The 24,774-nt window shown below is 41.5% G+C and overlaps 1 long non-coding RNA gene across 1 annotated transcript; it reads right to left on the minus strand.

Moving 5' to 3' along the window:
• Positions 1-20,466: 20,466 nt before the first annotated feature.
• LOC147251895 (uncharacterized) lies at positions 20,467-23,028 on the minus strand. The gene is made up of 3 exons (XR_015118708.1): positions 22,901-23,028; positions 22,010-22,115; positions 20,467-21,905 (listed from the first exon to the last, which is right to left on the minus strand). It is a non-coding gene; the product is annotated as an uncharacterized LOC147251895 (long non-coding RNA).
• Between the last annotated feature and the right edge of the window lie 1,746 nt (positions 23,029-24,774).

Below are 24,774 nucleotides of genomic sequence, written 5' to 3' on the forward strand. Positions count from 1 at the left end.
GTATGTCTGGAAACATTTCTAAAAGCATCAGAAATATTCATGATTTCTTTCACAGAGGACATGTTTATAAAAATCGCAATAAATGTCCTATTTTTCAGTGATAAGATTCAACATGTGCCGGGTCTAGATCCACATTTTGAGCCAGATCTGTACCAAAATTTACAGGAACCCCCCCCCCCCTTTTTTTTTGGTCTCTTCTCTTTTTTTCAGTTATGCAATTATACCATTTAGACGTATTATTTTGCTATTTCGCTACCCCCCCCTGTTGATCGGAGGGCTGTAGACCACCACCTGCTTCCTTTTCTTTTTTCATGTGTGTGCAGGGGATCACGCCATACAGGTCTCCTCCTCCCCAACTGGTGACCAGGGAAGGTGTGAGTAGAGCAACCGGGACACACACACACACACACACACACACTCATCCAGCCTTCCACCTACAGTCATGACTAAATGTATCTGTAAGGACCAAGCCAGAGGTAACATGATGATTCGACCCAGCGACCCATAATGGGCTGCTCCACTATGACAACCCAAAATTGCAGTAATTTTAACCCGGGCACTATTTGCCTTTGTTTTTTGGTGAAAATGATTGATAGAGACTACAATTATTTGAGCAGTTCCAATTTTGAGGGAGAACTCCATGACACCCAAAATAGCGTCAATTTAATCCTACAGGATGGTGTTCAAGTTCTCTTCATTTTGCAAATGATGAAATCCGACGATCACTCTCCCACATCGAGGACAGAATGTATATGGATCGCGAGACCGTTTCATTTTTTGCATCACTCTCTGTTCCCGGAGATACAGAATCTTCCATTAATGGTTTCATCTTTGGGCAATAATCCACTTCCTTTTAGGTTTTTTTTTGTTGTTGTTGTTTTTGCATAATCCTGCTGACAGTTAGACAAACAAACCAACACATCCAGGTGAAAACAACCTCAGTAACCTCACTTCAAAACTTCCTCACAATTCAACAGTTGAGACTACAAAGCCACAGCGTTGTCCGTCTCTCTCATGTAGTTGTAAAGACGCTTAAATAAGAGGCTGATAGAACCTGAGAGTGAAGGCATTCTAGTTGTTTGCTATCATTTTCGTCAGTGTTGACACATCTTTCATCCTTCGGGCTTTGTAGGTATTTGATGCAAAGTTGGAGCTGGGTGGATGTGTAGTATCAGATCAGTAGAAGATGCTTAAAGTTGTGATGACACCCCTGCAGAGATGCCAGCCTCCAATGTGTCACAACAAAGCTCTGGTGGTGATTAGGGCCCATCTGAATCATCAGAGCGTGTCTGTGAAGATTTGCTTGGTGTCAAATCTGATCTACATGTTGATAAAAAAAAGGCTTGACAGATTCTTTCTCTGAAATTAGAGGTTTTGATTCTGTCGAATAAAATCTCTCGACTTGTAACACTCAGAGACTTGAACTGTTATCCGTGCAGGAGAGCAACGGAGGATTAAAGGGTACGGATGAGGGGTCGCTTAGATAATGCGATTTTATTTGTTTGTTTGTTTGTTTGTTTGTTTTCTTAAATGCTGTCCATTATTTCCAATTCAAATCAGTCATATTTCACCACCTACACAACTACAGCATATCTCAAAACCAGCGCCAACATCAAGCGTGGGAACAGTTGTGAAGTTAGACAAGTGAGAACAACATCATAGGTTACATTTGTAAAACATGAGACGTCTGTGTTCTCCTCCAGCAGCCATTAGTCATTTAATAGGAGACAGATGGATAGCTTGGCGTCTTTAATGTCATCATGACATAATTATCAACTAATTTGTAATTTTCCAGCCCTCTGGTTTGCATTAAAATAAGCTTGAAAGCAATAACCCCACAGGGCGCCTCCTGAAGGTAAGCAGCAATCTTGATCAAATTCAGTTTTTATACAAGAAACTGAGGACAGTGACCCTGTGAACTTAATGGCAAACTCTATTCAAGGCCTTATTGTTCTTTTATAATGTATTTTTCCAATATTTTGATATAATTGGCCTCATAATGAGGATTTCATGTACTGCCGTTTGCATCCTGGATCTCCTTTTCCTCCGACTAGAGATATTAGTCAGATTGTGTATTTTCTACTTTGATATCTATATTGAAATAGAAAATTAAATGTATTTATGCCTATTGATGTACCGTAGAATTATATTTGCTATAACTATTAATGCCTATCACCAGTGTTTGTGATGTGGGGGGGGGGGGGGGGTTGAACCCTCATGGCGTTCTCCGCTGTAACGACACTTGTGAAGGCAATTACCAGGGAATCTCCTGAGCCAAATGTGAAATTTTCATTTTGCTCCTTGTTTTTAATGAAAATAATTAGCTTCTAATGTCAAGTGTCAAGTATCTTAGTGCGTGCATGGGTTTGTGAGTCATTCTGTTTTTTTATGCCATTTGTGGCTTTTCCCTCTTGCACCCCTGTTTCTAAAATTTTCTGGGTTATGTGAAAGTTGGAATCTTTTTCATCTTCCAGTTCCCTGGCTGGTTTCAAACTGCTTTTACACACACACACACACACACACACACACACACACACACACACACACACACACACACACACACACACACACACACACACACATTGAGGGAATTCACAGGATGTAATGGTTACATGTAATCGTCCTTGAGGCTACGCTGCTTTCTGACTCCATCATGACATTCCGGTGTGTATTGAATCTGTGTGAGCTGCATGAGATGGCTCTCTATCCGGTGCCAAATGAACTAGGGCTAAAAGCATTGCAGTTTCAGAGCAATAAACTATACTAATACGCTGAAATATAAATCACTGGTATCACTGAGGGTGGTGAGGATTCTGCACACGTTTTTTTTTTTTTTTTTGAAGTAGTAATTGATAAAAAGGATTCTCTAACATACCAGGATTTAATTTAATCCCAGATTGCACATAGACTGTCCCTCCTTAAATTATGTCCCCGAGAGTGGCTTAAGTAACACACATACTTTCATATTTCACAGAGGTGGGGTTTCATGACACCGTACAGCAACTCTTCTGCATGGTTATGGAACAATGTACAGCATATGCTGGCATGGAGGAGGGCGGCTGCAGTCTGAAACAGGTGCAGTTTAGATAGAGACCTCCCAGGTGGTTTGTTGGCTTCTTTGGAATCTACCACAGGAAACTGATTAAAATATATACATATATATGAAACAGTCCCAGTTGGGTGCTTTAAAGAGGGATAACTGCAACCTAATTTATTTTCGCAAATATTCTAATTTCAGAGAAACTGATAAGGAGATATTGTCAGAGATAAAACAAGACAGTCCAGGGCAAAGTTCCATCGTGGTCCCTGTTGTTACACTGACCCAACCGGGCTCTGATAACACGGAGACAGTAGACGCAGGAGACATGCAGCTCCGACATGCCACATCGTTGGAGAAGACTTGAGAATGTTAATGGGTTACTGTCTGTTAAATAGGATAACTATGCTATTAAAAATAATGGGGTTTTTTTTCCCTTTCAAATAGACTGTGTATATTTATCAAAATGACCAGGTCATTATTTGGAGTTGTGATCTCTGCAGCCTCTGTTTGACATTTGTCTTAAAGGCAACTAGTTTCTTCAACTCTTTAACTACAAGAGTTGAATAAAAGAAACCTTTCCCATCACGGTTTCAACCCTGTTCAAGTTCAGGTTTGCTATCCTGGCTCTGGTGTTGCAATTATCGACTGTTTCGACCCTCTTAAAGCAACTGTCAAGGTAACAAGTCGCTCTTACATTTTACATTGGAAATGCTAGGGCTAATGTATGCTATATCCTGGTGGAGTGGGATTCTACGCTTGTTGCAAACATAAGAACAGACTCCAATGTAGTCTGGGGGTGGAAATGTTGGCTCACTCACCCCTTTGTTAATGAAAATGGTCACATGTTGAAGAAGAAGAAAAGCAAGGTCGCCTCTGAGGGTGCTTAATATTAGCAGGGGACATTTCTACTGGGCAATTTAGAGATTTCATTTTCATTCCTGTTCAGCATTTACAGTCATTAACTTCTTAAAAAACACGAGACATTACGACCTGGTATAAACAGCAAAGTGCAGATTAACCTGCAAGAAAAGGACCAAAGAAAGCAAGTTTAGGGGTGTTTTCACACCTGTCCTCGGTGGTGCAGGATGAATTCAAAGCAATGCTCCTTCTCAGTTTGTGGTGACCCACATTAAGAGACTTGAGAGGCATTCACCAACCAGTGGTCTGTCACTTTACGAGCGAGGGGTTTTCTGGGTAGTTGCTTTTTGCCGGTTCAGTTAGTTGTTAGGTGTCGATGTTGTTCCCGACAAGTTGTGTAAGCTGTACTTCTTTTAATGTGGAATCGTAAACAGACCCGACTTCACCTACGTCTCCTGTCTCGTTGTTTCGTACTCTCTACAAGTTCTTCTTTCTTAAAAAAAAAAAAAAAAAACAAAGAAACTGAATAATAATGAAACAATATTTGACCTTTTTATTCATTTGACTAATAATTTATGCATTTCGAGAATTGCTTTAAACTGTCTATGCAAATGAACTCTCCAATTACAGCAGACGGTTCCATTCACACACACATCAACCCCCCCCCAATATCTCATTTTTACAGCGGCCACCTATTCAAATGTTCAGTGGAGGAAATTCAGAGACATTCCTTAAATTCCCCTGATCAGCTAAATCAGGAGAAGCAGCTGCACGAGCCTTTTACCACATGCATAATTATTGTAGGACTGCTTGTCAAGTAATTGTTTTTGAAGAACACAAGTGCAGCCTAAGGCCAAGGGAGACGATGACTCAAGTTCCGAATGCAAAAATTTGAAACTTTGCCACAACAGCTTGCAATTAGAATAATACTATTCTTCTAGTGCTAATGCATTCTCTTTTCAGTGACCAAACGATGTGTCCTGCATTACAATCAGTTTGATTACATTGTGGAAGAATAGTTTCTGTTAAGCAATCGAATTTTTACCGTCCTTTATTCAACAGCAAATGAAAAAAGCAGGTTGCACAAAAATAAAAGCCTGTAATAACACTCATCGGGACTTTTTGTAGGTGCTCTAACTTAATAAATGCAACTTAGAAAACAACGGTTTCTGTTTTCAAAACTCATTCATGAATTGAATGACAACAAACAGACCAGCTAAATCATTCTGATGACTTTTAAGGGTTGTGATCATAACACAACTCAGCAGTACTTTTTCCATTACTTCACATGATTGACCCTTCAAATAAAGTGATGATCTGGTCCTGGTACAGCTGCCTCACACACCCATGTACACACAGGTTTTTAAGATCCTGTTCCCATTACAAGGAGACCATCCTATGTTTTATTTTTCCTTGTGCATCACTGTTGATGTTATTACACTGGACAGAAGTAACCCATCCGTCCATCCATCCATCCATTTTCTACTGCTTATCCTGTGAAGGGTTGTGGTGGGCTGGAGCCTGTCCCAGCAGGTTTTGGGCGAGAGGCTGGTTCACCCTGGACAGGTCGCCAGTCCATCACAGGGCCAACACATAGAGACAGACATTCATTCACACTCACAGCCACACTTACGGTCAATTCAGAGTATCTGTCAGCCTCTTGATGTCTTTGGACTGTGGGAGGAAGCTGGAGTACCAGAGAGAACCCACGCAGGAACAGGGAGAACATGCAGACTCCAGACGGAAAGACCCTGTGCCCGAGCCGGGGCTTGAATCCAGAACTTTCTTGCTGTGAGGCAACAGTGCTGACCACTGCACCACCGTGCTGCCCCAGAAGTGATTCGAGTTGTCAAAACGGCCACTGAGCGTAGCCTCTTGGGCTTGTAAAATAATTTTTGGTAGCCGTAGTAAAAGCAGCATGGAAGACAGTGTTGACTATCTTTCCCTTTTTCAGCTGCAATTTTTGCTGCTGGATGGTGGGGGGGGGGGGGGGGGGGGGGGGTGAATTTATGGCTGAAATGACAAAATGTCAGGGGAGTTACCAGCGGAGGCAACAAAATTTCCATCTTCAGTGTATTTTGTTGATAAGCAGAGCTCCAATAACTGCGTGCTGTATGTGCATCTGAGATTGGAAGTGTTAGAGATTTCCATATACACCCAGGTTTTGTGTTCCCATCAGTGATGATTAGAGCAAAACTGCGAAATACCAGCGTTTGAGCCGGGACTGTATGCTCATTAAAGCTGTTCCCATTGCAGAAATAACAACTCCAGACTGCAGCAATTTGAATCTGAAAAACTACCTGAAAATTTCAAGGTAGAGCAACTTTGGTGTGGATGATTAAACATCATTTCTTTACCAAAAAATAAATTAAAAATGGTGGTCCAGGAAATTGCAGCAATTATGCAACTCGCTTTGTCTCTGCACAAGTGATGGTGATTGAGGGCTCAGATAATCTGGTATGTGTCAGCATAGAGGAAATCCCTGCATCTGTGCATGTGTGTGCTTGTGTGAGAGTGAACCCCCAAATTCCACCTCTGATTACTCACATTGTTTCACAGGGTTTCCTTTCCTTTTACATTTTTCTCCATTTAATTGAGAATTCCATGCCAAGGGGAAAAAAACTATCCGAGAGGTTATAAATGACATCAGACGACGCATTTACTTGACAGATGCCCTCTAGTGGCTGTCGTAATTACAACCAGAGAAAAAGAGGAAGTACAACGGGTACTCGCTCTGTGGAAAAATTTTGAATTTTTGGAAACCACCCATATAGTGTCTGAACATTTTTGATGGTTGCAAAAACAACCTTGCAGAAGGGCTATACAGCGACCATTTTTTTTCCCCAACTACAAAAGTCATCCACCTCTGAATCCAGAAAACGACCTCAACTATCTCTCGTAGCCTTGCTGTACTTATTCCACTAGCTACAATAAAATATAAAAATGTACAAATGTATTGTTTGTGTCTTGGAACATTAACCATCTTTGCTTCAAATTTAATTACAATCTGTGTTGTTTTCCTTTTTTGTCAGTATTTTTGTTGTTGTTGTTGTTGTTGCCAGTATTCACATTCTGAGTTAAAGAATCAAGTCATAATCTTATCAACTGTCAGAGCCCAACACGGCTTTAAGTGCCAGTTCTGCCCGGTTGCTACAAAGCACAGGTATGAGATGCATAGCAACCTTTCAGCAAACATTGCTTTAATCTAACTTAGAGTGATAAACTTTCATTCATGTTGTGTTTCATCGCATTTATATTTGATGCAGTGCTGTCTTTTCCAATGATCTATCCTGACAAGCAGACATATTATGTATAGATTACACAGGTGAGACAAATTCAAAGCTTCAAAATTGCTGCCTGGAATTTTGTAGATTAGTGAAAACATGGTTAGCAGTAGTAATACATGTATTTGCGATGTATTTTTTTCTTCTCTTTGCAGGGAAGACATCCTACAATGTTGCCAGGAAAGTGAGTCAGAAGCTCTTCACAAGAGAGCCAAGAGAGTGTGAAAGAACACCTGCAGATGTTAATTCACTGTCCCAATGCAAATGTCACAATGAGACTCTCAGTAAGGTAATTCCTTGTGGATGGTTTGGTCATCCAAGTATGAAGCCCTGGAGTGGCCATGGAGAGCCCAGCAGGACTGAAGCCATGTCATCCTCAGAGTTACTTGAGAATTTTCTAAAAACAAATCTCACCTGTGACGATGTTACGGGACTCAATCTGTCATTCAAAGCATCTCTAAGGGTAGTTGAGGGAGAGTATTACAGTATCACAACATCTTAGCAGCTGCTAGAGCACCACAGCCACTCAGCACCCTAGGGGGTACTGTCGCACTAGGAAATGCCCCCCCCCCCCCCCACACACACACACACACACACACACACACACACAATCTCCCACAAAGAAAAGAGACACGTACATTAAATGTTCCCCTGCAGTAACGTGTTACACACACACACACACAAGGTTCAATGGAATGAATCGATGGGGCACATCCTTGTTTTATACTCATATTGAGTCGTGAAATAAGAATTCAGATCTAACATACAATTGAACAAACAGATGGACGATTTTGCCAAAGCTTTAAATTTGATATGATTCTGAAAGGTAGAGTGGACGCTAACAAACGAAGGGTCGCTGATTTGATCCTCGCCTCCCCCGGTGACCGTGCGATGGACTGGTGAGCCGTCCAGGATGAAACAGTGTTGTTTTTGGCAGGCATTTTAGATTTAGCTTTGGTCTTAGTCTTTTGGACTAAAGGCTTCTTAGTTTTAGTCACATTTTAGTCATTTCTATCCTTGATAGTTTTAGTCAACGAAAACTCAAAGGTTTTAGTCAAATATCAAAGATACCTATAAATAAGATACATGTGTATGTACTTAATAGGCCAATACAGGTGTTAGAATGAAGCACACTGAAACTGATCTAACTTTCAAAGGTGAGTTTTTTCCCCTCTTTTTCTTTCTCTACCGTTTACTTTTATTATTTTGTTGCAGATGCAGACAACACACTGGCACACAATATGAGTATTGTATCACAATAAAATATGATTAAACAAAAAATAAAAGCACACTTGACTTCCGTATGAACGACCATATGTCCTCCATATTGGCTTTAGCTGCTATTATTGGTTAAAGCATCCACGTGTGTTGCGTACGATAGGGAACAGCCACAGGTCTGAAGAATACCCAGTTTCCCAGTCCCACAAACGTGGGTCAAAGCATTTCACCTGCCACCCGTCCACAAATGGAAAGGGGTTTTATTCATAACATGCTAAATTAATAGAAGGGCTGGTTTAAATGAGCCAACATCAGCAGGGCCCCTGGCAGCCCCATTCATTCTAGCTTTAGCATGTAGCACTAGGAAGCAGTCTCTGCACCACGGGGGAGGTGTAACCACCACCACCACCACCACAAAACTTTAGGCTTGATACAAAAAAGAAAATGCATCACAGGGTGAGCCTCACATTGACTAAAGCTATGCTTTCATCATCCCTCTTTTTACGACCACCCGACACCACTGCTGCTGCCATGGTGTGAGTCTCGTCCGCTCCTTTAAGAGCAGGGTTAAGACCTTCCTTTTTGATAAAGCTTATAGTCAGGACTGCTCAGGCTGGCCCTTAGATATGCTGCTATAGGCTTAGACCACCAGGGGATCTCCCATGGTGCACTGGGCTTCTCTCTCCTCCCCTCTTCCCTCTCTGTCCTCCTGTATGTGTCATATATAAATCATACTTATATGCGTTACTAACTCTTCCTCTTCTCTGGAGCCTTCAGGCTCCCCACATCCCAGATCCCGGGTGCTGCTGGAGGAGGCTGCAGACCTGAAGAGGCTCAAGATGCCCTCCTTAGCATCAGAATTAGTATTAGTACTAGTAGTACTATACTATACTGTACTAGCATTAACATCAGCATTGTGTTTGCTCGCACATAATTGTTCATCTTATGTTGAAAATGACTACTTGAGTAAGCTGTAGAGGTCACTAGTTGTTATTGTTTGCCATCTTTGTCCTATCAGCCTGTTCACGTCCATGTCTGTCTGTCATTCTCCCCCTTTCTCTCTCGCTTTGTCTCTGTCCCTCTCTTTCCATCTCTTTATCTGTCTTTCTCCATTATCCGTCTCTGGTTCTGTCCTGCTCTCTCATCTGATTGTATTTTTTCTCATTTTATATTCTAGTTAAACATTTTCTACTTGAAAGAGTTTTACTTTGTGTTTGTTTTTTTTAATATATTGCATATCAGTGCTTGACTTGGTGTTAACATGAGTTGTGAGCCATGCGCGCTTCACATCATCCACGATATATCGTCACAGATCCTCATGAAAAGAATTTGTCATATTTTTAATAGGTACACTTGCAATTTAACAGAACTTTTTTTTTGTTAAATGTATTTTAGTATACACTGAGAAAACTACATACTACCAAGCAGCTAAAACAACTAAAACTGGGAAAAAGGTCAACCGTGACAGGACAGGGACTTTGCCGAGAAGTGGCAACAACTCAAAGAAACTCAGACTTTTCTCTGATTCCGGTGGAGAGACAGAGGCACAGCTGCGGATGGCAGGGCATTTTATAACCTTCCTACACCTGAACCTGATCCTGGAGATCAGATACACCTGCTTGTCATCAGGGGGAGAAAGACTCCGATCCGTCTGAGAGAGATACAGGTGCTCCTCGCAATTAGATTCTCGGACAAGTTATACTTTTTTGTGAGGGAACAAGTTATACTGTACCTCAGGGTTTCAAACTGTTCTTCCCTCTCTAAGCCCACATTAAATAAATTAATACATTAAATTTCTCTGTGGCTCCTACATTATTTACATCATTGGAAGAAAAAAACAAATGTTTCACACCACTTGAATTACTTGCCTATACTGATCTTGAAAGTGTCCTATTTTTTGGGGTAATTTCTTTTTTTATTAAGTGGATGGAGTTTTTATTTTCCCATCTCTCACTCAGATTCACATCCATGATTGTCACTGCTCAAACCGAGAAGCGTCTGACTGGATCGGTGCGATTTTAAAGTGATGTAAGACATCTCTCCCTCACCTGTGGGAGATGACGCCTGACAATGCAACCAGGTTAGCAGTTTTTCAAAAGAAACATAAACAAGCTTTTTAAGGGGAAAATGCCATTGTGGAAAAGCGCCCCCTATAAAATCCGGCAGTATTTTGATAATCGGCGGCTATCTCTGTGGCATCTCATTGTGAAATTGTTGCAATTGTTGGCAATAAACCCAGAAGCAGCAAGATGAACATCATGATCCTTCCACTACTGTATCATGTCTGGGGATATGCTGATGTCTGATGATCTGTGTGTGCCCAAAATGAGGGGGAGAGTGTATTTCTTATTTATTGCAGGTGTGAGATTATCTCCAGCTGAGTTACTTCCTGCTCCAGGAGGACATGTATTCATTCCTACAGCCTCTAATACTTGCAGAGATGGAATAAAACAAACAAGCAATTACTGGAAAACAGTGCTACAAAGCCCAAAGGAAAAACTTTCTTTTAATTCATTCACGGAATGAATTGCCAATTACTACTGATGCCAAAATGTGTACCAGTAGTAACTGCAGCTCCAGTAGTTGTTCTGGCACTGACAGCATTCCAGTGGAACTTATATATTTCCAGTGGGTTGTACAGCGGTGGAGCTAATATCTTATATTCTCAGGATTAAACAGTCGAGTAAAGTCATTTCAAAATATGTCTGGGTGGCATCGGATGGTATTTCAAGATGTCAGGATGATGCTGAGTGGAAGGAGGGTGCACATACAAATTTCCATCACTGGAATGGTTGAACAATTTCACTTTTTTTCCCCAAATGACATCAAGAGCGGCTCATCTGCACACATAAAACACCACACACATTGCACAAGAGGCTGGGGGGGGGGCACACTTTATTCTTTCAAAGTGTACCCCAATGAATGTGTGTGAAGCTCATTTATTCTCCCGGCTTTCTTAAGAAAGGCAGTTTTTTGTTTCTTCACTGAAATCACTTGCTCTAATTGGCCAACTAGGCTAAGATGTGTTGCTGCAACATGCGCGTGAGCCACATCTGGGGTTGTTAGCTCCAACAGCAAATACCAACTCTTGTTTCACGGCGGGGCATTTCCAAATCTCAGGCTCATTCACACAAAACCTGTTTATTTGATAATGAAAATAAACCAAAAAAAAAAAAATTGACTTAAAAGTGGACGGACTCAATCATGATATGAATCTAAGAATGTGAAATTCACTTTTGGGTTTCAACAGCTATTTTTGAGGGTTATGAACACGAATGATAATGACGATAATGATTCAGTTATGGAGGGCACAAGTTTTATGCAATTTCAGTCTCTATCTCCTAAGACTTCTGCTTTATACTTAATGGGGTTATTATGGTTCATCGAATGGATCCCTTGCCCTGAAACACTGTGCTGTTCAGAGGACTTAAAACAATACTTAACCCAAAAAGTGTATGTCAAGCACTCACAAATAGATCCACAGTCTCACACAAATAGAAGTTTTTCCCAGCTGCACCACTACTTTGTGTCTCCAGTGCGCAGACAGAGCCAGCCATGGTAATAAATTAATTTTTAAAGTGCTACATGAAGAGTCGTTAGAGCCGGATCTTATTGCTGAGCTGAGCCAAAAGAACTCATCAGTACAAGAAAGCATCCCTGGCTTCAGCTGGAGCTAAAAGCAACAAGTATATGGCAGCAGTTGCTCAAGGACGTCATTGGAAGCTCCATCTTACAGTCTGAGAATTGGCATAAAATTGCAAATTAGTTCTTCTATTCTTTGGGCCAATTATGCCTTTCTGCTTCCCCACTACAGCAACAGCAGTAGGAAAAGCTCTAAATTGCAACATGTTATTGAATTTCATTAATAAAACTCTCTAAATGCCATTTGTTTCTGAGTATGTAGATTTAAAAGGGGAAAATATCGTGTTCTATTACTAGTTTCAACAGCTGCACAGAACTCAGGAACTGGAAGAAGCTGAGGAGCAAAATAGCAACACTGTGGAAGTGAAAATAAAGGCTGAAATCACAAAAACAAAACAAGAAGCTGGGGAAGAGACTGAAATGTTTGGCTGCTCCTGTTGATATCTGCCAGCCTAAAAGCTTAAGAATCAAATCCACATGATTGCCCAGCTCCGCAGGAGACTCCACAAATGGACACCCGTGGAATTGCTGATTGTGTTGCAGTGTAACTTAAGGACGTGGTCAAGCTGCACAGGAGCTTATGTTATCTGGTAATTACTTTGTGAGGGGTCTAAATGGACCACGCTACGAGTGTTGGTGGCTCTGTTACAGTCACGACATTGTTGCTTGAATAGTGTACATCATAGTCTGTCAGGAAAGGCAGTGCACTGGCTTGACTCAGGGGACCAAAAAACAAAACAAACCTACAAGCCATGAGGAGGCTGATACCGGCTTAACACGAGACTGACGCGTCTATGTAGGCAACTTGTTTGACAAAGAATCCGCTTCTACAACGTCCGTTTGCAATGAAATACGTGATTTATGTACAATACGACTTATTCAAACAATCCAAAACGGTTCTACCTGGACAAGTTATCCTACTTGATGGTCAAAACTAGTATGCTCCGCTGATACCAAACACACCTGATGATCACCGGAAGCATAGAGTTTAGAGAGGCAACTAATTTCCTCCCCACACACACACACACACACACACACACACACACACACAGGTGGAACCACCTACTGGGCAACGTGGGTAATGCGTCTCTGAGGCATAATATTGAGGCATGAAAGATGCACAATGTATACCAACAAAAAAAATGTAATCAAACAAGAAATAAAATATCAAATGTGGCACTGAAAGAGAAATTGGCTCTAACAGGCAGGTTTTCTCATTCAGGAGTAACCAAGGCGTCAGAGGTGGAATGAACGTCCTGTCACAAAGACTCTCACCGCTTCTCTGACCTGGTATGATATTTCAGGCTGTGAATAGCACACTTTTTCTTCAGTCATTTGGCATTCAGTGTTTTCTGCGTACCGTCCAACATCGTTCAGTCCCATTAATGTGGAGACGTCGCGGATTTACGATGTTAACAATTTTTTTATTCAAACCCAAACCCTGATGTTTTTCCTTAACCTAACACAATGTTTTTTTTTATGCCTGAACCTGACCAGACCTTGAATATAGCGCTACTAAACCGCTCATAAGTTACTGGATTTTCTACTGAAAAGAAAAGAATCTTTACTATTCAGAGTTTCTTTTTCATTTCAGTGTTCGCAGCTCCAACCAACCTTCTGCTTTGCCCTCCACTGGCCCTGATCTTCTGATCACGGAGAGGGAGACAGATGTGGCAGCCAGGAGCCAAAACCCCTTTTAACATTGTCACCAGCATGTTTCTCACACTTCAGCCAAAATATAAACGGGCTTCAACATGATTGGTTTATGAGACTTTAGTGAAATAATAAAAATGTTCCAACATGAATAAAGATTCTGTCACTGGCCTATTCCTCACATAAAATGTCTCCAAAAAAAAAACGTCTTAAATGTACAACTTGGTTGTAAAATGAGATTGTTTGATTGGACTTTGCTGCCATGATGGAAACATTTGTCACCAATGACGTCAATGTGCGGGCACGTGACACGCCATCTGTTCGCAATGGTCTAAGTCTATGGGACATCAAATGACACCCAGAAAACAAATAGTGTTCATTTGTTACACCAAAATGACCTTAAAAGTGCTGGGATATTTCTATACCATCCCATGAGAGCACACTAGGTATTCATTCTCCACCAACTTGATTCAAACTAAAGCGGCGTGTTAAACAGATCTACCCCAAAGCTGAATGGTTCTTCCTCGGACCACGTTAGATACATACACCTCCAAGCTCAGTGAAAATCCTCATGGTGGTTCCTGTGTAATCCTGCTCATAACCAAAAACTGAACCACTTTGGCAGAGGTTGCTATTTATGCCGTGCAGGAGATCAGACATTTGGATGGGAGAGGCACTGAATTAGCCGTTGGGGATTAGCGTACACCGCGTGTGTAAACAAGACAGGAAGCTGGTTGGCATGCATTGGTAATGTCGTTCATCACCGGTTCGCTGAAGGGATTCATGGTCAGGATTACAGCGTCTGAAGCAGGTGGCAGCTCTGGCTTTGAAAAGACAACATGTAGAGTTGAAAACTTCCTACATTAAAGCAACAACCAAGACAGATTGTGTAGCCGTGTCGGTTCACCATGAATCAGCACAACAACCCAGCGGATTCTCAAGTATTACACAACACTTTCAAAAGTTTAGGTCAGTTTCCATGTGACATCAGACGAATAGAACGCTTAAATTTCTAATAAAAAGAAATGTACTTGTAGTCTTACCTGACAAGTAGCAGTCCTCAAAGGACAACACTGTACTGTTATATTATTTATCTTACAAAATATTGACCACCTTCGTCCATCTCAGTGGCAAAAAAAACCCTCAACCATGTATTCATCACCTCCGGACTGTACTACTGCTCTTGAGTCCTCCAAAATCCTTTAAAAACTTTAACACTTTCTGCTTCTCCTCTGCTCACCCTCTCCCCTACCTGTGGGTACATCACCTGAAAAAAAAAAAAAAAAAAAAAACTTACAGGGGCTAAATCAGTCTGAGTACTGCGAGAAAGGTGCGATATAAATACAGTCCATTTACTGCAAACTCCTTGTCATCACCTACAGAGACCTGCCAACATGTCTGACCTCCTCCTTTAGGGCCTTTTCTCAGGTAAACACAAAAAAACGAAGTGAAAGTTCTTTATATGGATAGTTTAAGGTTCTTTAAGACCCTTAGTTCCGCTCTGGGCCAAGTGTGAGTGCAACCTAAGTGTCCTGTCTATACCCTGTTGCTGTCTCTTTATCCAGCACATAAACTTCATTACCACATAACACTTAACAGTTTCCAAATCTTTGTTGGCTCATAACCTAATTTTTGCAGCCAAAATTGGCGCGCCACGACAATTAGTCAGATCAATTTGTCAAGTCGTCAAATGCATTTAAAATACGGCCCACACTGGATGGAGGTGAGGGCGGATTGTACGGACGCAGAACTTTTCTATAGAAATATCTTCAAAAAGACACAATTTTTGTTCACATTAAGTTGTGTTACGGCCAATTTTGAATCAAAATAGCAAATAAAGATGAATTGTGCAGGTCAGCATAACGTCGTAAGGAGATGTACAGGGTTTTGCTTGGCAGACACTTGAGACTTGCTCTTACTATTTCTGGCTAAGAGACGTAGCCCCCTGATATATGTGATGATCTACGGAGTAGAAATGCGGATTTATCAGTTCCAGGGAACTTTAGCTGGATAAATGGGAAGATATAAGGTGTGTGGGTTAATCATGTGTATGGATTTTCACTCGCAACTGTGAATGAAATATGTGGATGTGTTTTAACTACCCAGGCTGCCTTACAGATGGAGTCAAGCAGATGGCAAACGCTATCGATCATGTGACGTGATGAGAAAAAGAGAGCGACGCCAGAAGGAAGAGACACCGATGCAGTCGAAATGAGTCAATCACGGAGGAAAGAAAGCACCCTCTTAGCATTCATGCGATTGTGTTGAAGCAACTCAAGCAACAGTGTGTGTGTGTGTGTGTGTGCATGCGTGTGTGTGTCTGAGGGGAGGAGTAGCTTAAGTACTTTCCAGTTTCACTTTATGTCATTTTTTCCCTTGCCATCAGTGATAGATATTTTCTTCTCTTTAAAAAGTATTTTGAACAGATGTTTCGAGTTCAGCAGGACAAGGAGAAGTTCTGCTGCCGTCAATTCAAAGTATGCTTTGGTTAAGTCTAAAATCTCTCTCTTTTCTTTTAGGGTTTATTTTAACATTTCTACCAATAATATTGGACAGTGCTGTGTCATTACGCATATTATTGCGTTGTTTCTAATGTCATGTGGCGTGCAGCAACACCACTGTGTACTGTTTTTATGCCGATTCATTCAGCCAGGAGCGCTCCAAAATAAAGTAGTCTATGATCAAACAGTGTAATAAGGTCAACCTTGACAGTATTGCACTTAATGCCTGTACTATGTCAGTCTATGAGGCATGCATGGTCATAGGGATACTTATTACTCCTGGTGTCACGATGAATAACAATAAGATTAATGATCCATTAATGTTTCATGTGGCATCACCACCACTGGGCATAAATTTTCTCTTTGTCCAGTGCTTTGGATTAAGAGCAAATTGCTGTGGGCAGCCTCACAGTGGTTACAGCCTCTTAGAAAGCTTCAATTTGAGGATAAAGACGAATATAGAAAGAGTCTAAACATTTAATTTATGATTTCTCAAAACCACAGAGTGCTCAGCTGGAACCACAACAATAAAATATACTCCAGGGTGCAATGTGCAAATAAAGCCTGGATTAAATTGTGTATGTAAGGATGAAATGAACATTTATTTATGTATGTTTTGTTGCCTTTGTTTCGAGGGATGGGAGGAAGCCAGGGCCTTGTGACTTATTGTGATATAATATGACATGATATCGCCATATTCTGCATGATTTACTGAGAATTGCAAAATAAAACTTGCTGCATTTCACCAGGGTCATCTCCTAACATGCAAGTCACATTATAATGACAACTCATCAGTCAGAATCAAAAACATTTAATTCAAAACTCCCATTCCAATTTATTAAAATCATACTTTTAAAGTTGCATGGTCATACTCTGGTACAGAACACATTATAACTTCCATAACGTCGTCTGAAATATACGTTGATCCTGATTTGATTCTGTATCAACACGTTGGGTTGTGAGCTGACACTTTCTCAATATGTGCTGAGATACCGAAAACGGTATCAGCTAAAATATGCGAATTTAATTCACAGCCCTATTTGCATCTACACATTTCAAGGCAGTGCTCCATAAATCAAGTGTTATCCACCTCCCCGCATCCATACTCTACTCACAAGATGATAAGCAGGTGAGTGACATTCTGTCAGAGCACAGCAGCAGACAAACCCCATCTCGAGATCAGATCAGATGAAGGATGTTGTCGCTGGGAATGAATCGCTTATTTTGTCCCACTTCTGGTGCGGACAACACTCAAAAGCGAGTGGAGAGGGTTGTTGATTTCAGAAAGAGCCCAGGTGAGGCACGAGGAAAGAGGAACACTGAAAAAGTCTATTGAGACCAACTAACCACAAGGACAACTGTGTTCCAGCCAGAGCTGGTGCCATCAACCCAGCCCAGGAGAACTACTGATGCTCAGCTTATATTGCATGGACACAAACAGTGATGTAATTTGCACACCTTGACATCTTTTCTTTGCTCCTTCATTCATCTTAAACTGTTTACCAGCCCTCCTCACATGATGCAAATCTCCATGTTCTGTATTTTTTGTGCTACTATTTACTGACCTTGTTTTTCTTTGTATAAGCAGTTGTATTTTTCTGTTGTCTTCTCTATTTTGATGGCAAAAGGCAAATTCCTTGTAAGTACACATCCTCTTCGTTGCAGTTGTAATTACAAATGCAGCGCATTTTGATCACAACATTCTGTTTCTTAATCTTTTTTAGCATGTAAAGGCTCTCATTGAGCTCCCCAAACCCCCCCCCCCCCCCCTCCATGAACTGTTTTGATTGACAAGCGGTTTTCTACTGCACTGTTGCCATGGTGATTCGATCGGTTTGGGCTTTTTTTTTTTGTGATTGTTTTATTTCACCCTGGTGAAGAATCACTATTCATTGTGGCCAATTCAAATGAGACCCACAGAGGTGTGATCGCATAACAGAAGCTGCAAATGAAAGCCAGCTTAACGTGTTGCACAAGTACACGCACGGCACTGCATGTGACCGCAACCAGAGTACGATTACATACTTTAAAAAAAAATCCTCCTCTCATCACCCCCACCCCCCCATCCTCAAATTCCTAAAGGACCGAGTTCTTCACATCCAGTCAACTTTTTATCACTCACAAAACTTTTTCGTTGTCGCTAGTAACATAACCCATCAATTCAAGTATCAATTATTTAGTTGGGTTTTCAAATACATCGTCTGTTAGCGTGGAAAATCCCTGGCACATTGGCACTGGTTGTGTTTCCTTCTTACATGGAGGGAGCTGCACTAAGGCCAGAACACTTTGAAATTGTGAGCTTGCAGCACATCGACGTGCAGCTCAGATGGGTGAGGAAGCGTTAACGTGGTGGAAGTACTCGACTTGTTTTGAACTTGTGTGTGAAGAGCGTCGCAGTGAAAATGCAAATGGTGCGTGGGCGGGAGGTGTGTGTCAGCTGCGAACATCTTTGGAGAAACACCTGCGAGCTAAGCATGGCTCTGCAACACTGGTGGCGAGACCAGAGGGGGAGAACAATGGCTGCCAGCGCTACAGCTCGGAAACGGCAGCAGCTTTTGATTGGGTTAAAGTTGTCACTCTGAGGGACACTAACGAGCTTGTAGCGGGCCGATTTGCTGCCCACTTGACTTCGAGCGTCCTCTTTTATTTATATACAACAGCCATTTAATCCACTGATAATCTATGAGGGTGTCTCCAGTCAGTGACAGACAAACTCTCAATTGATACTCAATGTTTTGAAAACAGACTTACAGGGAGTTATTTTTTGTGTTAAAAATGAATAAAAATTTTATTATTATTATTATTATTACATCCAGGTTCTGTGGGGTTTCTTTTTTATGATGCCGTATCATAGCTCTTCATGAATCATGCTGGTACAGAAAAAACAAATCTGAAAGAACTAAGTTCATACTGAGAGTCAGAGAGAGAGAGAGAGAGAGAGAAAAAATCTGGTCAATACCCCTGAAGGTTATTATTGATTAGAGCAGACTTTATGGTACCATTTAAGTTCATGAGTTTTTATCGGAGGGCATGGGGAGAAAAAAAATCTATTATCTCCAGACCGTGTGAAGCGAAAATGGGGTTGTTCTCCAAATAATGGCCTGTGCCTTATAGTAGAAGAAATCTATGGCTTTAAGTGAGGGAATGACAGTTACAGCTTTGACTGCCACAGAAATATTCTTTCAATGAGAATAAACTTGGCTGGTAACATTATATTTTCATAAAAATGTAACTGCGTACAACAAACAACTTATATCTTTTCTTCCACAAATGCGGCAACATCATTTCCCTCTTTCCATCCTTTGCCTTCATAGTTGTGTATTTCCTAGCATGTGGTGCTCAAACGTGTGGTGTTGAAGAGGCTCCCTCGTATTTGCTGAAGGTTGTCATGACAATAAATGTTACGAAATCATACTGTCAGAATTAAAAAAAAAAAAAAAAAAATCCAAAGATAGATCACAACACGTTCCTTAGTCCAGGGTTTACCTTTGATTGCCTTGCACGTGTGCTCGACGCCAGCGAGAGTGATGCTCCTGGCGATGAAAACAAGGTTAAACAAATCATGGTTAAACTGATCAATACATGCTGCTTGGGTATCTTTGCAGCAGCTTGGGAATGAGGCACAAATAGAACTCAATACTGAAACACTTCTACTTTGCATACCACCACAAATTCCCTACTGTGCAGCGAAATCGTGTTTTTGACATTCTTTGTCTTGTCGGAGCATCGTATAGGTTTTGGCGACTGGTGAAGGACTGTGCAGCCGAAAGCAAAAGATCTGCACAACATGGCCACAACTTACAAAGGTCAAGTCAAGCTGCTTTTACTTTCCATCCATCCATCCATTTTCTACCACTTATCCTATTAAGGGTCATGGGGGGGCTGGAGCCTATCCCAGCTGTCTCCGGGTGAGAGACGGGGTTCACCCTGGGCAGGTCACCAGTCCATCTCAGGACCAACACATAGAGACAGACAACCATTCACACTCACAGTCACACCTACAGTCAATTTAGAGTATCAATCAGCCTCGTCCCCTCTTGATGTCTTTGGACTGTGGGAGGAAGCTGGAGTACCAGAGAGAACCCACACAGGAACAGGGAGAACATGCAGACTCCACACAGAAAGACCCCGTGCTCCAGCTGGGGCTCAAACCCGGAACCTTCTTGCTGTGAGGCGACAGTGCTGACCACTGCACCACCCCTGGCTTATTTTCATGATGGGAAAATCACAAGAGTCATCTCAAGAGATTTAACAAATACAGGAGGGATAGTCGCTCTCTTCAGTGTCCAGCTCCCCACAAGCGAGCGTATCTGCAACAGATGTGATGGAAAACTTCCCTCCAACTGGCAGAAACATCCAGCAGACTCGACCTCTCCGCGGTGACAGGAAGACAGATGAATATAGAGGGGGAGAGAGGAAAGAGAGAGAGAGAGGAAGGGATGATTCAACAGAGCTGACAGAGAGATGAGAGAAAGAGACAGATGGAAGCAGACAGACAAGGACAGGGAGAAAGACAGAGGGACAGAGGACACTTCAACACACAACAACAAGCAACAGCTTTAACAGTAAAACACAGCTCACAACAGTAAACTCTACAACCACAACGACATACTCAGCCTTCAGAATATTCTTACAATGTCTCTCTTTTTTTTTTTTTTCGTGTCCCCATATCTGGAAGGTCTCAGTATCTAAGATTAAAATAAAGGTAATCTCCATAAATCATGTCCATTTTTTCCATGAGCAACTTTGTAGTAGGAGTCCAAGTGATGAAGGGTCGTTCACCCCTTCATCCGAAATCATGCGATCCGAGACTGAATTCATACCTGGTGGCTGCAACACATACGGCGCTCCCACAAGATGAATAAAATAAAAATGCCATTTCACTCCTGGCCTCTGTGCCCTTCTGCCAACTTAACGCGTGTTTTATTTATTACATCCTGCTCTCAATTCAAATTGTATAGTACAGCCATTAATACATTAGCGAACAATAGGGTCTGAGCTTATTACATGGACAAAATACTGTAGTTAGTTAGCATATTAGAATTGCTAATGAAAACTGTGCAGAGAAGATAACATTACCCTGCTAACTACTCCTCCTCACTGGCTGTTGTCTCCAGAGCTCTGCTGCTAAAATGAAAAACTATTTGAAGCTCTGGTACACGCCTGTTTATCACGATTTTGACTTCCTGTCTCTCTGTCTTTCAGCGCTTCCATCAGGGTTGGGAAATTTTTTATTTTTATTTTTTCCTTCTTCGTTAGCAACGAAAGCCAACAACCATTTGCACAGTTGTGTATTCCAGTACTGAATGGTCCTCATGAGCATCAAATAATTTGCTGCCAGCAGTTTTGAGAGCAAACCAAAGATTCAGCTCATTTCCTTTCAGCTACTGTTTGGCGGGGGTGACCTTCAAGACAGCAGCAGGAGGAAGTAACTGGAATATGTGTGACTAATATGAAAATTGCTTCAAAAGTAAACTGATGAGAGGAGAGTAAGGTTTGTACAGGCTCTTCTATACTGCACCGAGGTGATCTGAGTAAGATCACACCATCTGACCTTTGAAGCTGTTTAGTTACAGTCTAGATCATCTGGACATATTAGCCTCCTTCAGTCCTTCTCTCTATTCTTGGCGGCTCATCCCATCCTCTCTCTATTAGCCCTCCGAGAGCTGCTCTTTTCATCACTCCGGCTTTGATCTGATCCTCTGAGCTCTAGGGAGAAGAGAGAGAGGGAGAGAGGAGACTCATCACATCTATTGTTCCACCGATATTTGTGTTAGCATCTGTGTCATTATAATTCTTTTTGTTTAATTCACCTGCATTATGGCATTTATCATTTCAGTGCCTTGAATCTGAGGAGGAACGGCTGCAATGAGATGTCGTGTTTTCTCATTCTTCCTGACACCAGCAGTCAGACCTGGCCTGCATATAAAATGCAGAGATATCCCACATTACTGCCATGTCTGCTGCTTATCAATGCTCCAGTTCCAGGCCGTGTGCCCGTCCGTCAGTGTCAACCTCCCGTGTTTAATCTGCCCAAATGGCACCATCAAAGACAGTCTGTGGCATGGATGACCTACAGGCCTATTTAACACCATGTGGCCCCGATGATTCTTCTAAATCTACACTGACATTGACAAGGTGGGTTTAAAATAACCTTCCAGGAATCAATTAACCATTTTTGCCTTCACGACTTAAAGTTTGTACAACTTAAAATGGGGCAGTAGCTTTTCTGGAAGCCTGGGAACTTTTAATGTAACAGCAGAACACACTGTGAAATCAACACTGAGACTCTGGCTCTTAAGCGGCATACAAATAAAAAGCGACTCACTTTTGTCACATTTTAATTTGGCAGCTAACAGGTGGTTGCTCATGGACAACCCAGACACTGGTTGCCTGGGTAACCCACTTGTTTATTTCCTATGTTTTTCATCGATCCATCAACTGTATTATTGACATCAAGAAAGTGCTGTATGACCCAATTGTGTCCCTGAACAGAAATCAAATGGCAGTCTTAAATATCTTTATGATCATCAAAAGTGTAGGAGACTGACATAATTTGGTTCAGCAAGAAAGATCAACAAATAAACACCAATTTTATGATTTTTGAAGCATAAATGCAGTTGTAGCATAACCAAGATAATGGTAACGTTAGCTTAACGTTAGCATACCAATGAACTACACAACAGATGCATGGATTGGCTCACCATAATTGACTTAACAAGCTGTCTCTGTTTTTAGAATAAACTGAAGAACGACGTATCCTGTTGAACAAAACACTATAATAGCTTAAGGTCAAGCTTTTAACTAACAACTAATTCAAAAAACAAAAACTTTGAGATGAGGGAACCAGAAGTTCAGCGATGCTAACTCACTTAAAGGTTTTGGGACTCATTCCTGCCCCGCTCGTATCGTTGTTGCCTCAAGTTGCCTTAGTTGCATATCTTAAATGTTTGTATCAACATTGGAGGAGTTCTGAAGGAGGAATTTGACTCTTGAACTCGACTTTTAGAACTTGTTCCAGCACAGCTAGCTTTCATCACTATAAATAGGATTCTGCCATTGATGGGCCATTGATTGTTTCTGCTGTATTTACTGTATAATTTTGTAGCTTTGCTCATGTATTTGTTATGTTTTGTGGGAACATAAAACTGTGATATTGGTTCTCTTTTGAAAATGCCCAAGTCTCATGACAACTTTCGCCAAAGCTGGCTGCCTGAGTAAACAGGGACTTCATAAGGACCTTGGTGCGAAGTCATTACAAAGGGTTGAGTGCTTTCCTTGTGTGGTACATTAGGTTTCATTAACAAGGAAAGGAACATAACACTTGCAAGAGCTTTTCGTCTGAGAATATATCGGGCCACAGTTTAGGTATCTTTTATTACATTGGTTACCATTGCATAAGTGTAGTCATACACCCGAGGGTGTGATTTACAGTCATTATTGTCATGACAGTGATGCAGTCAAGAAAGAGGAGCTTGCATTAGCGTCACTGAATTGTACCCTGGAGTGTAATAATGTTTGAATGGCAAAAGCCAGGACATGTATTTACACATCCAGCAGACACAGAGCAACATTAGTATTCATTTGGGGTTGTGTCTGAGCCCAACTGATGAGGAAGTCCATTAATCCCTCCACTTCTTGTCTGTGTTTGTCTCCAACAAAAACTCCAGTGGGAAATATGGGGTTGTGTACTTGCTAAATGCTTCACTATCTGCCGCTCTGTGCTGACCTGGAGACTGAACCAGCAGAGGTTAGCATCCAAGCATGAACTGACAGATGTAAAATTGATGGCTTCTGTGCAGACAACCTCAAAAAAAATCCAAAAAACCTGAAGCGATCAACGTTAAATTACATTTTAAAACCCGTACAACCACACCTCATACTGCTGCACAGAACATTCACTCATTTGTAGATCAGCAGACTGGGATATGCAAACAACTTTTATAACCTTGTCAGACACTGAAAATGTTTGTCCAATACAGCGGCTGAACCCTGAGAGTAGAATGCCTCACATCATCTTTCATGCTTGCACCATATTATATGATCTTTTTATTATATGTGACCAGCTGTCTGTGAGTTACAAGCCTGAGTGCATCCAGATACATGAATGTCCCAACATGAAGTCATACCCAGCTTCCGTCTGAGCCTGCCAACAATCGCAGAGCAGCTCCAGATAATTACACAGGAGCTCTGATACTGGAGGTCGCAGCAGAATTTGTAGCCGTGAACAGATGAACTCAGGAGTAGATTTAAGCCCTCCCACCTATGTATCTCTGTCATTCTCCTTTTCCTCTCATTAAGTGAAACATTTTCGCTCGGCATCGGTCGCTCTGTAGCCTCCTGGTGGTCAGGTGAGGCATAAAATTAATTTACCCAGGAAGGACGCAGATGGAATGCAATTTTAAAGTAAAACACCTTAGAGTGTTCTATGTAAGAAATGTGTCACATTTTTAAAGCACAAATTGATAGTAATCCCTTCTGTGCTGACCCTGAGGGGACATTTTGCTTGGAAATCGCCTTTTTTTTGCGTGTGACTTGAGCTCACGAGTACATTTTTTTCTCCTTGAGACTCCAGAAT

Source organism: Aulostomus chinensis, chromosome 12 (assembly GCF_037954235.1).
Source record: "Aulostomus chinensis isolate RoL2024-O1b breed Wild chromosome 12, RoL_Achi_v1.0, whole genome shotgun sequence".
Lineage (NCBI taxonomy): Eukaryota > Metazoa > Chordata > Actinopteri > Syngnathiformes > Aulostomidae > Aulostomus > Aulostomus chinensis.